Source organism: Trichosurus vulpecula, chromosome 7 (genome assembly GCF_011100635.1).
Source record: "Trichosurus vulpecula isolate mTriVul1 chromosome 7, mTriVul1.pri, whole genome shotgun sequence".
Classification (NCBI taxonomy): Eukaryota; Metazoa; Chordata; class Mammalia; order Diprotodontia; family Phalangeridae; genus Trichosurus; species Trichosurus vulpecula.
In genome coordinates, this window is record NC_050579.1 from 109,924,319 (window position 1) to 109,937,915 (window position 13,597).

At 36.0% G+C, this 13,597-nt stretch overlaps 1 protein-coding gene across 2 annotated transcripts in view; it reads right to left on the reverse strand.

Moving 5' to 3' along the window:
• Positions 1-13,597, reverse strand: part of STXBP5 (syntaxin binding protein 5) — a 214,002-nt gene that overhangs the window by 114,499 nt on the left and 85,906 nt on the right. The window lies entirely within an intron of this gene.

A 13,597-nucleotide genomic window follows, 5' to 3' on the forward strand; every position in this document is an offset into this window, starting at 1 on the left:
AAGCTTTCTCTTACATCAAATTAAAGTATGCATCAAGCCCTATAAGGAACTATTGATGAAAATTTCATCCTTTGTACTATAGATGAATTTCTACTCCTAATTCAGAATTAAAATAGTACTAAATAAGCACTCACGTATCCTTCTATCTATAAACCTAACTGACCACTGAAAAGGGAAAAGTAACCATAACTATTATTATAATTGCTAAGTTTTAACATGCTTCTTATACACACTCACAAAAAGGAAAAACAAAAGGAATAACTTTTAAGAGATATGATATTCCCTTAACTATTCTACTTATCGCCAGTCTTAGATCTCCAACCGCCTTTCAGACATTTCAAACTTGATGTCCTGAAGAAAACTAAATGTGTAAAAAATTAAATTCATTATCTATCCCCCTAACTCCACCCCAAACATTCCTATTACTTTTGAGTGCATCATTATCTTCCCAATCCCTTGAGCTCACAACCTTGGGAGTCCCATTGGACTCCTCACTATCATTCACCACATATAATCTGTTGCCTATCAATTTTAATATTTCTCCTTCTCTCTTCTGATACTGCCTCTGTCCTGGTAAAGGCCCTTATCACTTCATGATTGGACTATAGCAATATCCTGTTGATAGGTGTGCCTGCTTCAAATCTATGCCCACTCCAATCTACCTTCTATTCAGCCACCAAAGCTATTTTCCTAAATAAAGCACAGGCTCAACCATGTGACAACTCACCCCACAACTCGACAAACTTCAGGGGCTCCCAGTTGCGTCCAAGAAAAAATAGGAAATTCTCTGGTGTTCAAAGCTCTTCACAACCTAACCCACTTCTGCCTTTCCAACTTTCTTACACCTCACTCCCTGACACATACTCTTACATCCACAGACATTGGTCTCTTTGTCATTCCATGAACAAAGACACTCCATATCTCAGCCTCAGGCATTTTTTTCTGGCAGTCCCTCAACTCCACCTACTGCCTTCACTAACTTCCTTTAAGTCCCAACTAAAAAATCACCTTCTACTAAAAGCCTATCCCAAATCCTCTTTAACTCTAGTGCCTTTCTTCTTATTTACTTCATTATCCAGTATATGTAGGCATGTTTGTACATACTTGCTTATTTGTTGTCTCCCCCATTAGAGTGTGAGCTCCTTGAGAACGGGGAGTATCTTTTCCCTCTTTTTGTATCCTACAGTTCCTGGGACATAGTAGGCACTTAATTACTTACTAATTGCCTGATTCCTAAACTTGATTCTGATACAGCCTAAAGAAGTCTCTAATTACAGAATTTAAAAATGCCAGAATAAGAAGGAAAAATCTTATAGATCACATAGTTCGCTTTCCTTATTTTACCAATGAAGAAACTGAGGTCCAGAGAAATTAAACCCATTGCTCAGGACTTCTGGACTCCACAGCCAGTTTCTTTCCAATAAACTTTTCTTTTTTCTATAATTCGATGGGTGTTGCTAAATTACCAAAACATTATAAAACTAACTTTAAATGAAAAAAAGAAAAGGAATTTTTGTTGTTGTTGTTGTTAACTAGTACCTGGAAGCAGCTAGGTGGCTCAATGGAGGGCAGAGCCTAGAGTCAGAAAGACTCATCATCTTCTTCAAATCCAGCCTCAGCCACTTAGCAGTTGTGTGACACTAGGCGAGTCACTTAACCTTGTTTCCCTCAGTTCCTCATCTCTAAAATGAACTTGAGAAGGAAATAGCAAACCACTCCAGCATCTTTGCCAAGAAAATCCCCAATCAGGTCACAAAGAGTTGGACACTACTGGAAAACAACTAAACAACAACAGCAAAACACCTGGAAAACTCCAAACTTGAATGAATCTATTATCTCTTCACTGTTGGTACTTCTTGTAACAACAAGGAAACATATCAATGCCCTGTCCAATCCATGCAACTTTTATCTGTGTTCTCTGATAAATTTATCATAGGGGTGTCTACCAAAATTGTTAAGAGGTCTTCTTTGATTTCTCTTCACATCATGTGGATACCAATAAGGCACAAAAGTTGTGCAATGATTATCTCCTTTTCTCAGTCATGTGATTACCCTGTCTTCTTTGTGAACATATATTTGAAGGACATCCTTTACATCACTTCTGTTGAATAATTCCTTATTTGTAAAATGTTGCTGCCTACTCCAATCCATCATGTTTCTTTCCAGTGTCCTCTGTATGAATCTCAATTTAGTTCTTTCTAAACATTAACAGACCACGACTTAAAGCTATGTGGTGTCTTTTACAATAAAATTCTCTTTTTTATGATGAATTTAACAAATATCAACAAAATGAACATTTCTAAATATGAAGAACAGTAAAAGGATTCTATACAAAATGAGGAATGTTACAGTTTTTTAAAAGGTACATTAAATTAAACGCAATAATGACAAAATTGCCCTGCACGTTGTATCTCTGGTTTTCTTCAGTGTATTCAGCATTCCTTCCTTTTTTTAAAAAATTTCTCACTACTCATTAACTTACTCCCTACCTCCTAATATAAGCCCACTGTTTTACTAAAGATTTAATCAATCAAAGCAATTCAACACATTGATCACGTCTTGAAATTTATGTCTCCTTAGGCAACTTTTTTGCTAAGAGCTAGCTGACATGTTTCATCATCAGTCTTCTAAATTCATGATTGACCACTGCATTTTTTCTGCTGTTATCTCTTTTGAAGAATCTTGAATAATTTTGACATGTGCGTGGGGATACATCTTGTTGAAATACAATTATTAAAACTATGTTGTATAGGCATAGTAACGCACAGGTGGTGGAGCTGTGCGCTAGCTCAGAAATTCTGGAAGGCAATACAGAGCTATGGCCCCAAAATTACTAAACTCTGCATACTAGGGCTAGGCTTATTCCTCAAAGAAATCAAAGAAATAGGAAACAAAAATAATTGTATTATTTATGTTTGTAGCAGCCAAAAATTGAGAGGGATGTCAGGAAGGAAGGCAAGAAAAGGGAAGGAGGTCAGGGAGGAAGGGAGAGGGCATCAAAAAGAAAAGGGAAAAGGGCAAAGAGGAAGGGGTGAAGGGCAGGAAAGAAGGGAAGAAAAGGAATGAAGGGAACATGCAATTGTTCAACACTATGTACGTACTTTTGTTTTCCTTTTTGTTGATATTGTTCAATGGGAGGTGGAAGAAGGACAGATTGTCGACATATGCAAAAATGAACATATATGTATTTTTTTAAAACTATGTTTTACCCCTACAAAATCAAAAGTTTTTTTTTATAAAGGTGATAAAGTAGATATGTGAGCATGTACTTATTATTCCTTTGGTACCACCAGGCACTGTGTTAAACAAGGGGGATACAAATACACAGAAAAATAAAAACAGTGTCTACCCTGAAGGGGATTACGCGCTAATGGGTGAAGATAACACACAAAAGAGGGTGAGGTGGTAGGAGGAAGTCCAGAAAGTCAGAAACTAGTCAAGGAGGAAAATGAAGGCTGGCAGATGGGGCTAGGCACCTCACAAAATGAAAGCTTACAGGAGTGGTGAAATGTTCTAGGGCAAAGAACTGAAGGGATTTCCAAGATGAGACAGCATTAAAGGAATGATTTTGAAGGCATGGAAGTCAGGACCAGGGCCAAGAGGAGAATCTAAGGAATTGAAAACTAAGGAGCTATCTTATTGGTAAGTCCTAAACAAATTATGGTATATGTGGGTAATGCAATATTACCATACCATAGATAACTGATTAAATGAACAGTTACCGACGAAACAGGGAAGACCTATATCAAATGATACAGCATAAAGTGAACAGAACTGGGAGACCAATTTATAAAATGACAACATTGTAGAGAAAAATAACTTAGAACTCTGATCAATACAATGAGAAACACGTCCAGAAGACTGAGGATAAAATGACATGCTATTCACTTCCTTCTACAAAGGTAATAAACTTGAAGTGTAGAGAGAAAGATATACATTATCGGGCATGGGGCATGGCCAACGTGGGAATTTGTTTTGCAGGACTATGAATGCTTATAAGGACTTTGTTTTTACTTTTTTTCTTGTTGACGTTCAAGGAGAACTTTAGCTCTCCTGGAAGAATCTGATGAATCAAAAAAAGTTGAACATTGTAACATATGATACTTAAACCATCAAACAAGAAAAAGTGACAACGGATCATTACACATCACTTCCAAGAGAAAAAGAAAAAAAACCACCCAGGTTGCAAACTTCAAGACACAGTAGCTACATTTAAGAATTCCAATGAAAGGGGTGGAGCCAAGATGGCAGCTGGAAAGCAGGGACTTGCCTAAAGCTCTCCCCCAGGTACCTCCAAACACCTACAAAAAATGGCTCTGAACAAATTCTAAAAATGCAGAACCCATGAAATAGCAGAGAGAAGAAGGGCTCCAGCCCAGGAAAGCCTGGATGGTTGCTGGGTAAGGTCTACTGCACGGAGCTAGGAGCAGAGCAGAGCAGAGACCAGCGTGGGCCACGCCTGAACCAACCAAACCTGGAGCTCAGCAAAACAGGCACTAGCGCCCTGAATCAGTGATCTGTGGCAGTTACCAGATTTCTCAATCCACAAACGCCAAAGACAACAGAGAAGGTTAGTGAGAAAAACTGCTGGGACAGAGTGAAAGGAGTTGGCAGTTGGCCACCACTGCTTCTGACCCCAGGCCCATCTAGTGGGAGGAATTAAGTGGAGGATAAGAGGGGGAGTGAAGAGCCTGCTTAGATCTGAGTCGCAGTTCAGGTTAGTGGTCCTTGAGGGAGAAGGAGCACTGGTGTGGCAGAGCTAGCTGTGTAGAAGTAGCTCTGAAAACAACAGCGCAGCCCCTCAAGCTTGGGACAAAGTACTCTATACTCTACAAGCAGTAGTATCCCAACGAAAAGCTCAAAGGTCAAGTGGTTGGCTGGGAACATGAACAGGCAGCAAAAATGCACTCAGATTCAGAAGCAGACTTTGGAATCTTTCTTTGGTGACAAAGAAGACCAAAACATACAGCCAGAAGAAGTCAACAAAGTCAAAGAGCTGACACCAAAAGTCTCCAAGAAAAACATGAACTGGTCTCAGGCCATGGAAGAGCTCAAAAAGGAGTTGGAAAAGCAAGTTAGAGAAGTAGAGGAAAAATTGGGAAGAGAAATAAGAGTGATGCAAGAAAACCATGAAAAACAAGTCAATGACTTGCTAAAGGAGACCCCAAAAAAATACTGAAGAAAATAACACCTTAAAAAATAGACTAACTCAAATGGCAAAAGAGCTCCAAAAAGCCAATGAGGAGAAGAATGCCTTGAAAGGCAGAATTAGCCAAATGGAAAAGGAGGTCCAAAAGACCACTGAAGAAAATATTACCTTAAAAATGAGATTGGAGCAAGTGGAAGCTAGTGACTTGATGAGAAATCAAGATATTATAAAACAGAACCAAAGGAATGAAAAAGTGGAAGACAATGTCAAATACTTCACTGAAAAAACCACTGAACTGGAAAATAGATCCAGGAGAGATAATTTAAAAATTATTGGACTACCTGAAAGCCATGATCAAAAAAAGAGCCTAGATGTCATCTTTCAAGAAATTATCAAGGAGAACTGCCCTGATATTCTAGAGCCAGTGGGTAAAATAGAAATTGAAAGAATCCACAGATCACCTCCTCAAAAAGATCCCAAAAAGAAAACTCCTAGGAATATTGTTGCCAAATTCCAGAGCTCCCAGATCAAGGATAAAATACTGCAAGTAGCCAGAAAGAAACAATATGAGTACTGTGGAAACACAATTAGGATAACACAAGATCTAGCAGCTTCTACACTAAGGGATCAAAGGGCTTGGAATATGATATTTTGGAGGTCAATAGAGCTAGGATAAAAACCAAGAATCACCTACCCAGCAAAACTGAGTATCATGCTCAAAGGCAAAATATTGACTTTCAATAAAATAGAGGACTTTCAAGCTTTCTCAGTGAAAAGACCAGAGCTGAACAGAAAATTTGACTTTCAAACTCAAGAATCAAGAGAAGCATGAAAAGGTAAACAAGAAAGAGAAATCATAAGGGACTTACTAAAGTTGAACTGTTTTCTTTACATTCCTACATGGAAAGATGATGTGTGTAATTCATGAGACCTCAGTATTAGGGTAGCTGAAGGGAATATAAATATATATACACACACACACACACACACATATATATATATAGACAGAGGGCATAGGGTGAGTTGAATATGAAGGGATAATATCTAAAAAAAATCAAATTAAGGGATGAGAGAGGAATATATTGAGAGAAGGAGAAAGGGATAGATAGAATGGGGTAAATTATTTCACGTAAAAGTGGCAAGAAAAAGCAGTTCTGTCGGAAGGGAAGAGGGGGCAGGTGAGGGGGAATGAGTGAATCTTGCTCTCATTGGATTTGACTTGAGGAGAGAATAACATACACACTCAATTAGGTATCTTACACCACAGGAATGAAGGAGGAAGGGGATAAAAAAGGGGGCACGATAGAAGGGAGGGCAGATGGGGGTGGAGGTAATCAAAAGCAAACACTTTTGAAAAGGGACAGGGTCAAGGGAGAAAACTGAATAAAGGGGGACTGGATAGGAGGCAGCAAATATAGTTAGTCTTTCACAACATGAGTATTGTGGAAGGGTTTTACATAATGATACATGTGTGGCCTATGTTGAATTGCTCACCTTCTTAGTGAGGATGGGTGGGGAGGGAAGAGGGGATAGAATTTGGAATTCAAAGTTTTAAAAGCAAATATCCAAAAAAAGAGTTGTTTCTGCATGCAATTGGGAAATAAGATATACAGGCAATGGGGCACAGAAATCTATCTTGCCCTACAAGAAAGTAAGGGAAAAGGGGATGGGGGGGAGTGGGGTGACAGAAGGGAGGGCTGACTGGGAAATGGGGCAATAAGAATATATACCATCTTGGAATCGGGGGAGGGTAGAAATGGGGAGAAAATCTGTAATTCAAAATCTTGTGGAAATCAATGCTGAAAACTAAAAATATTAAAAAAAAAAGAATTCCAATGAAAAAAAGTTCTGTAAGTGACCAAGAGCAGATCTCCAAATGTAAAGGAAAGGAAATCTGGATTCTGTACCCACCAAGAATCACAGGAGGGAATGGAATAACAGTTCTGAAGAGCAAAAGAGCTCAAGGTGACACCCATGGTGACATATCCCACACACATAAGCCCAACTCTTAATTTTTTTTAAAAAAAGAAGAGATGTTTGATGCTTTTCTAGATAAAACAACAGACCTGAACAAATCATTTGCTTCCCAAACACCCCAGACAATAGAAATACAAAAAAAGGTAAACACATTCAGCAACCATGGACAATAAAATAACAGTAAGAACATTAAGAGATTTCTTTCTAAAAAAGAATAAACAAGGAGACAAAGGCCAAAGCAAAAGGTAAATAGAAGATGGTGTAGAAACAGGTCTAAACCTTACAACATTCTGCCTACAGGTGAATCAATGTTTTTGCAGACTAAATTATAGAACAATAGGGTACATAAAAGGACAGAGAGGAAAAGAGAGAAAGAAATATAATGTACCCTATCTATTCAAATCCAAGGTTAATAATGAAGGACTCCTGAAGTCTCACAGAAAGAGAAGAAGCCTATAGGAAAAAAAATAAGGAAGCAAATGGAAAGATTAAAACCAGGGAAAAGAAAGTGGGAAATTTTGTTTAAGTAGTTGGAGGGAGTACCACAGATGAACATCCCCATAATGGATGAGAGATATTCTGTAAATGGTTATTAGGACATTATAATGGGGTATAATTTGCAGAGATTCACTACTTAGAAAGACTATTCATCCTGTCCCAGGGGAAGGAGAGTCAGGGTTCCTGTGGGCAACTGACACCCAAAACAGTGGGAAGATGTATAGGTCTGGAATAAGAGAAAGCAAAATTAAATGAACTGTACAATCAGGGTCACAGATTTCTACCATGGGGAAATATCCTCACTCTCACCTGCAAGAAATAATATCTCTGAAAGTGAGACACAACCTAAAAAGGAGTTTGGGGTGGAAGGTGGGAAGGGACAGCAAGGCAACAAGGCAATAAGAGAAACTATTGAGAAGAAAGAACCCAAAATAGGTACTTTAGAAGGTTTAACTATATTAGGAATATAGAGAGTAAAGAAAGACTAAATAAGAATAAAGGCTATAAATCAAAGAATAAAAGTCTAGAAGAAACAGAAAGTGAAGATGAATAATGAGGAGAATAAATGGAATAAATCTTTTTGAAAAGGGGAAGAAAATGAAATTTTTAAAACTAATGAATAAAACAAGTTGAAGGGGAGAAGATAAAAAATTTTGCTTGACTGCTTAAGTGAGAGGGAAAAAAGAGTAGAAGAATTAAATAACTAAAGAAAAAAAGAAAAAAGAACTAATAAGTTAAGAAAAACTTCAAAACTTAGGAAAGAGGTAACAAACAGAAGGAAGGGGTGGTGAGGCCTGAGGGGATAAGGGGAAGAAAGCCAGTGAGAAAACGATTACCTTAAAGTAGACTAAGCTAAAATAACTAAAGAAACATAATACTGTCTTAACAGAGTGGGGAAATCCTGATTTGGGAGGAAAAAAACATTATTAGAGAAAAACAGAGGAAAATATAAATCTAAACCTCATACATTAATGTAAATGTATTAAACAATCCAGTAAAAGGAAAAAGAATGACAGATTTGATTAGATAACAAAACCCCATAATCTACTCCTTACAAGAAACAAACCTGAAAACCACAAGAATAAAAATGAGGAGACTACAGGAAAAATGTATTGAGGATTAGGTGAATCCAAAAAACACGAGTTGCAATCTTCTATCATATAAAGAAAAAAATAAAATTCGCAAATACAAAGAGATAAAGAAGGTAATTATATTATACCTAAAAAGAATCAGAGACAATAAACCAAAATGAGTATCAAACTTACATGCTCCAAATACCTTGACATCTAAGGTCATAAAGAAAATTAACAGAACTATGAAAAGAAACTGACAATTAAAATATAGTAGTGGCAGGAGATTTCAGTATCCCTCTCTCAGTTTTGGATAACTCTAACAGAAAGATAAATAAAAAAGAAAATAAAGAATTGAATAAATTGCTAGAGAAACTAGAGCTAGAAGACATAAGGCATCTTCTAAAGGGGATTGCTAAAGAATACATATTTTTCTCGGCAAGTCATGGAATTGTTACAAAAATTGACTATGTATTAGGGCACAGAAATATTGAAAATGTAAAAACACAGAAACAGTAAATATATTCTTTAGGAATAATCAGTGATTATGGATGGGTCATGCCAATACAACAAAAATAACAATAATAACAAAAAAAAATCACTATTTTTAATTATTTACCAATCAAATCATGAAGAAGATACTTAACATCTCAAAAATAACAACATTCATTTGGAAAAATAAGGATCTAGTCTATCAAAGAAAAATAATAAAGGACAAATCAGAAGCAATGGAACTCAATAACTCAGTGTTCAATAAACCACAAAACATAAGCTACTTAAGAAAAGACTCTTTGATTTAAAAAAAAATGCTAGGAAAACTGGGAAATGGCTTAGAAGAAACTGGGCTAGGACCAATACCTTATACCGCATTCTATAAAAGTTCTAAATGATTCTGACCTTAAATATTAAAGAGTATATGATAAAAAAAATTAGAAAATAAGCAGATCACATAGCTCTCATAGCTAAGACTAGGAGAAGTATTCTTAAATAAACAAAAGATAGAGGTATAATTATAGGAGATAAAATAAATGACTGATTATATGCAACTGAAAAACAAATAAAATTAATGCACCTATGATAAAAAAAGAAAGTAGTTGAATACAGGAACTCTATTCTATCAAAATTTCTCTGATAAGGTTGGTATCTTAAATATAGAAGCCATTAACAGATATAACAAGGAACAGATGAAACTAAAAGCCATTCTTCAATAGATAAAGGGCCAAAGGTTATAAATAAAGAAGTCTCAAAAGAAAAATTTCAAATGGTTAACAATATGGAAAAATGTTCTACAACATTAATAAGAGAAACGCAAATCAAACAACCCTGAGGTTTTTACCTTATAACCCATAAATTAGCAATGACAAAAGATAGGAAATGTCAATATTAGAGGGGTTGTGGAAAGATAGGCATACTAGTGTTTTGGTGATGGAGCTGCAAATCAATACAACCATTTTGGAAAACAAATTGGAATTATATAAATGAAATGACTAAAATTTCCATATCCTTTGAATCAGATTCTATTATTAGGCTTATATTTCAAGGAGGCCATTGATAAAAAGAAAGTTCCTATATACTGTATTGGGGATCCTTGAAGAGTTTGGCCTTTGTTTCCTTTAATTAATTCAGTGTCTTTGACTGAGTCTTACTAAGCCTCCAGGCCCAAACCCCTATCTATTAGGTGCTAAGCCTATGTGGATGTGAATTGGTAACTAAGGTGGGGCTCCAGGTGGGGCCAATGAAGGGAGGTGCTAACACCAGAGCCAATCATAGGAGCCTAAGTTCTGGTCACTCAGATGAGGTTTGATGATGTCTGAAACTGTATAAAAAGAGAAGACAGAGCTATTTGCTTAGGGCTTGCACTCTTGGTGGCACGCTGATGTGGAGACTCCAGGCAGCTGTAGCTAAGTGCCCTCCAGCTCATAAATTGGGATGATGGGACTTTGTTAAACTCTGGTAATTATGCATTGGGGTTTGAATCAGACAAGGTCTGTCTGTTGATGTTTGTAATTTGTATTTAATCTGAAGTTCAGGGTGCTGGCTTTTTCCCCTGAACTAAGTGAATGATATTTGTATGCTGGATTAAAGTAGGATTGTTAACCCCTTAATGTTGCTTTCCTTAGTAAAGCAGATCAAAAGAACCTGGGCTTTCAGCATTCTGTGAACTGGTTGTTGTTGGTTTAACACCCCCCATAGCAGCTGCTACCCAGATTGTTGAAACATATGAAAATATTTATAGGGGAACTTTTGTGATAACAAATAATCATAAACAAAGTGAATAATCATTAATTGGGGAATGGCTAAATAAAGTGTGGTACACAAATGTAACAAAATATTACTTGGCTATAAGAAATGACTTATGTGCTGAAATATTTAAAGATCTATATGAATTGATGCAGTTAAGTATCTACAGCCATACATACCAAAGAAAACAATATGGCCTATGACCATAACAATGTAAATGGAAAGAACCACACAAACAAAAAAAGTCAAAAGTAAATATTTCAAAATTTAAAAAAATAAACACGGCTTGAAGGAAGAGATGTGACAGAATACCCCTACACCTCTGCAGAGGTCAGAGATCAGTAAGTGTGGTACATTTCACATATTCACTTTTTAAGTGTACTGAATAGCTCTATTATATTCTCTCTCTCTTCCTCTCTCTCATCTTTAAAAAAAAAATCTATTTTTAATACAGGAAGCTAGGTGTCACAGTAGATAAAACACTGGGCTTGTGGCCAGGAAAACTTGAATTCAAATCCTATCTCAGACATGTTAACAGCTGTGTGACCTTAGGCAAATCACATAACCTGTTTGCCTCAGTTTCCTTATCAGCACTTACCTCACCGGATTGCCGTGAAGATTAAATAATACATAATATTTGCAAAGCACTAAGAGCAGTACTGGCACACAGGAGGCATTATATAAACACCAGCTATCATCACCATCATCATCATCATCATCATCATTATTACTATTACTATTATAGGAGCTAGTAGTATTACTATTACTATTGTTTGGCTCTCTGGGAGAGGTGGCAGAGGGATAGAGAGGAAAATTATAGTGATAGAAACCAATTTCAAAAACATCAACAGGAAAGTATTTTAAATGCTTTTAAGACTACCTAAAAATAGCATGATTCTCAGTGTCTTTTGCTGCCACACTGACATTGTCACTACCAAAATAGGAAGACCACAGGAAGGCAAGATCCACTTAGCTTATTTTTCTTTGTTTCAAGAACTGCCATAGTCAAGTGGCTACTGGAGATGATTCGCATTTCCAAATCTGAGGAAACTGCCTTTGGGGAATAGCCTAACATTAAGGCATTGTGATATGTATTCAAAAACTGCCTTGCTAAAAACTCCTCTGAAGAAATGAAAAAAAAAAGTCAAAAGTTACTCTGAAATTATTGCTAATGGCAGCTACCACTTAATATAGTTCACTGTACAGGTAACACAAAGTCTTTATTCCTGAAAAGTGATCCAAATTAGGTTAAAAGTTTTATTTAACTGATTTTCTGTCATTTCTCCATAAATAAATTCCTTTTTCCTTTCAACATACAGAAACTCCAAATACGATAGCAAAAGGCAGATTCTGAATCCAAACAGAACTTGAGAGTTATATTTTATCACTTTTTTTATTCATGTCTGATTATTAAAATAAGTACTTTGCAATCTTTTGTCTTTCCTTAACAATCCTTAACTTTTTAGAATATTGGCCCATTACTCAAAAGGAAAAATAATAAGATATCTTTAATATATATTTTTAAAAAGGGCACACAGTATAAGTGTAAGTTTAATAGAATGGTTCATAAAGAACTTTATTTATGAAAACAACACAATGAAAAAGCAACCAAGAATTCCTACTCCAAAATGCTTCATCAAGTGACCCTGTGTTCCTAAAGTCTATGTCAGGGAAGTACAATGACATGTTAAAAAAAACAAAAACAACCTGAAAACAAAACAAAAAACTTAGCATGTGGTCTCAGAAACAAACTTTGTCTGCTTTCTTAAGAGCATCCTACATAAATAGGAAAAGACATCATCAAGACTTGGACAACATGAATAATATCTAAACACTAATATCACAAAAAAGGAAACTGATTTTAACTGACATTGAAGTTATTCTTGAATCACCTTTTGGTGTACTGCTGACTTGTTAAAGACAAGAGTTAATACAAAGACAGAAGGAAAAAAAACAAGAAAAAAGATATGGCATTCAATTAAGCAGCAAACCTTTCACTTACCAAGTGCACAGACATGGCAGCTAAAGGCAATACTGCATTAGAACAGGAACTTATTTGTAAAATCTGATGGAAAATGGCAGTAGAATACGAACAGTAGTACCACATGAAACAGAAACAAGCAGTGATGGGAATAAAAACAAATTTAAACAAAACTTAGGGAGAAGGAAAGCAGTTGACTAAGAAAAAATTATTACATATCCCTAATAAGCATTTAATATCTAAATTATATAGACAATTAACAGAAACAAGACCAAAAGCAATTCCTGAATAGATAAATGGTCAAACAACAGCCAACGTTATCAGAGCATATGAACAAACATTTCTTGATAGAACTGCAAAGCATTAATAACCACATGAAAGAATGCCCTAAATCCTCCAAAAGAGAAATGTACATAATATCAATTCTGAAGTCTAAATTTACACCCAGAAAATTGGAAAAGCTGGAAAAGAAAGATAGGAAAAGTCAATGCTAAATGGGTTGTAGAAAGACATGTGCTCTGAATTGGCACAATTCTGGAAAACAATTTCAATTCAATAAACATTTATTAAGCATTTATTATGCTAAGTACTTTATTAAGCAATGGGGATATAAAAAGAGGAAAAACACAGTCCTTGCTCTCAAGGAACTTAAAATTTAATGAGGGAGACTACATTCAAACA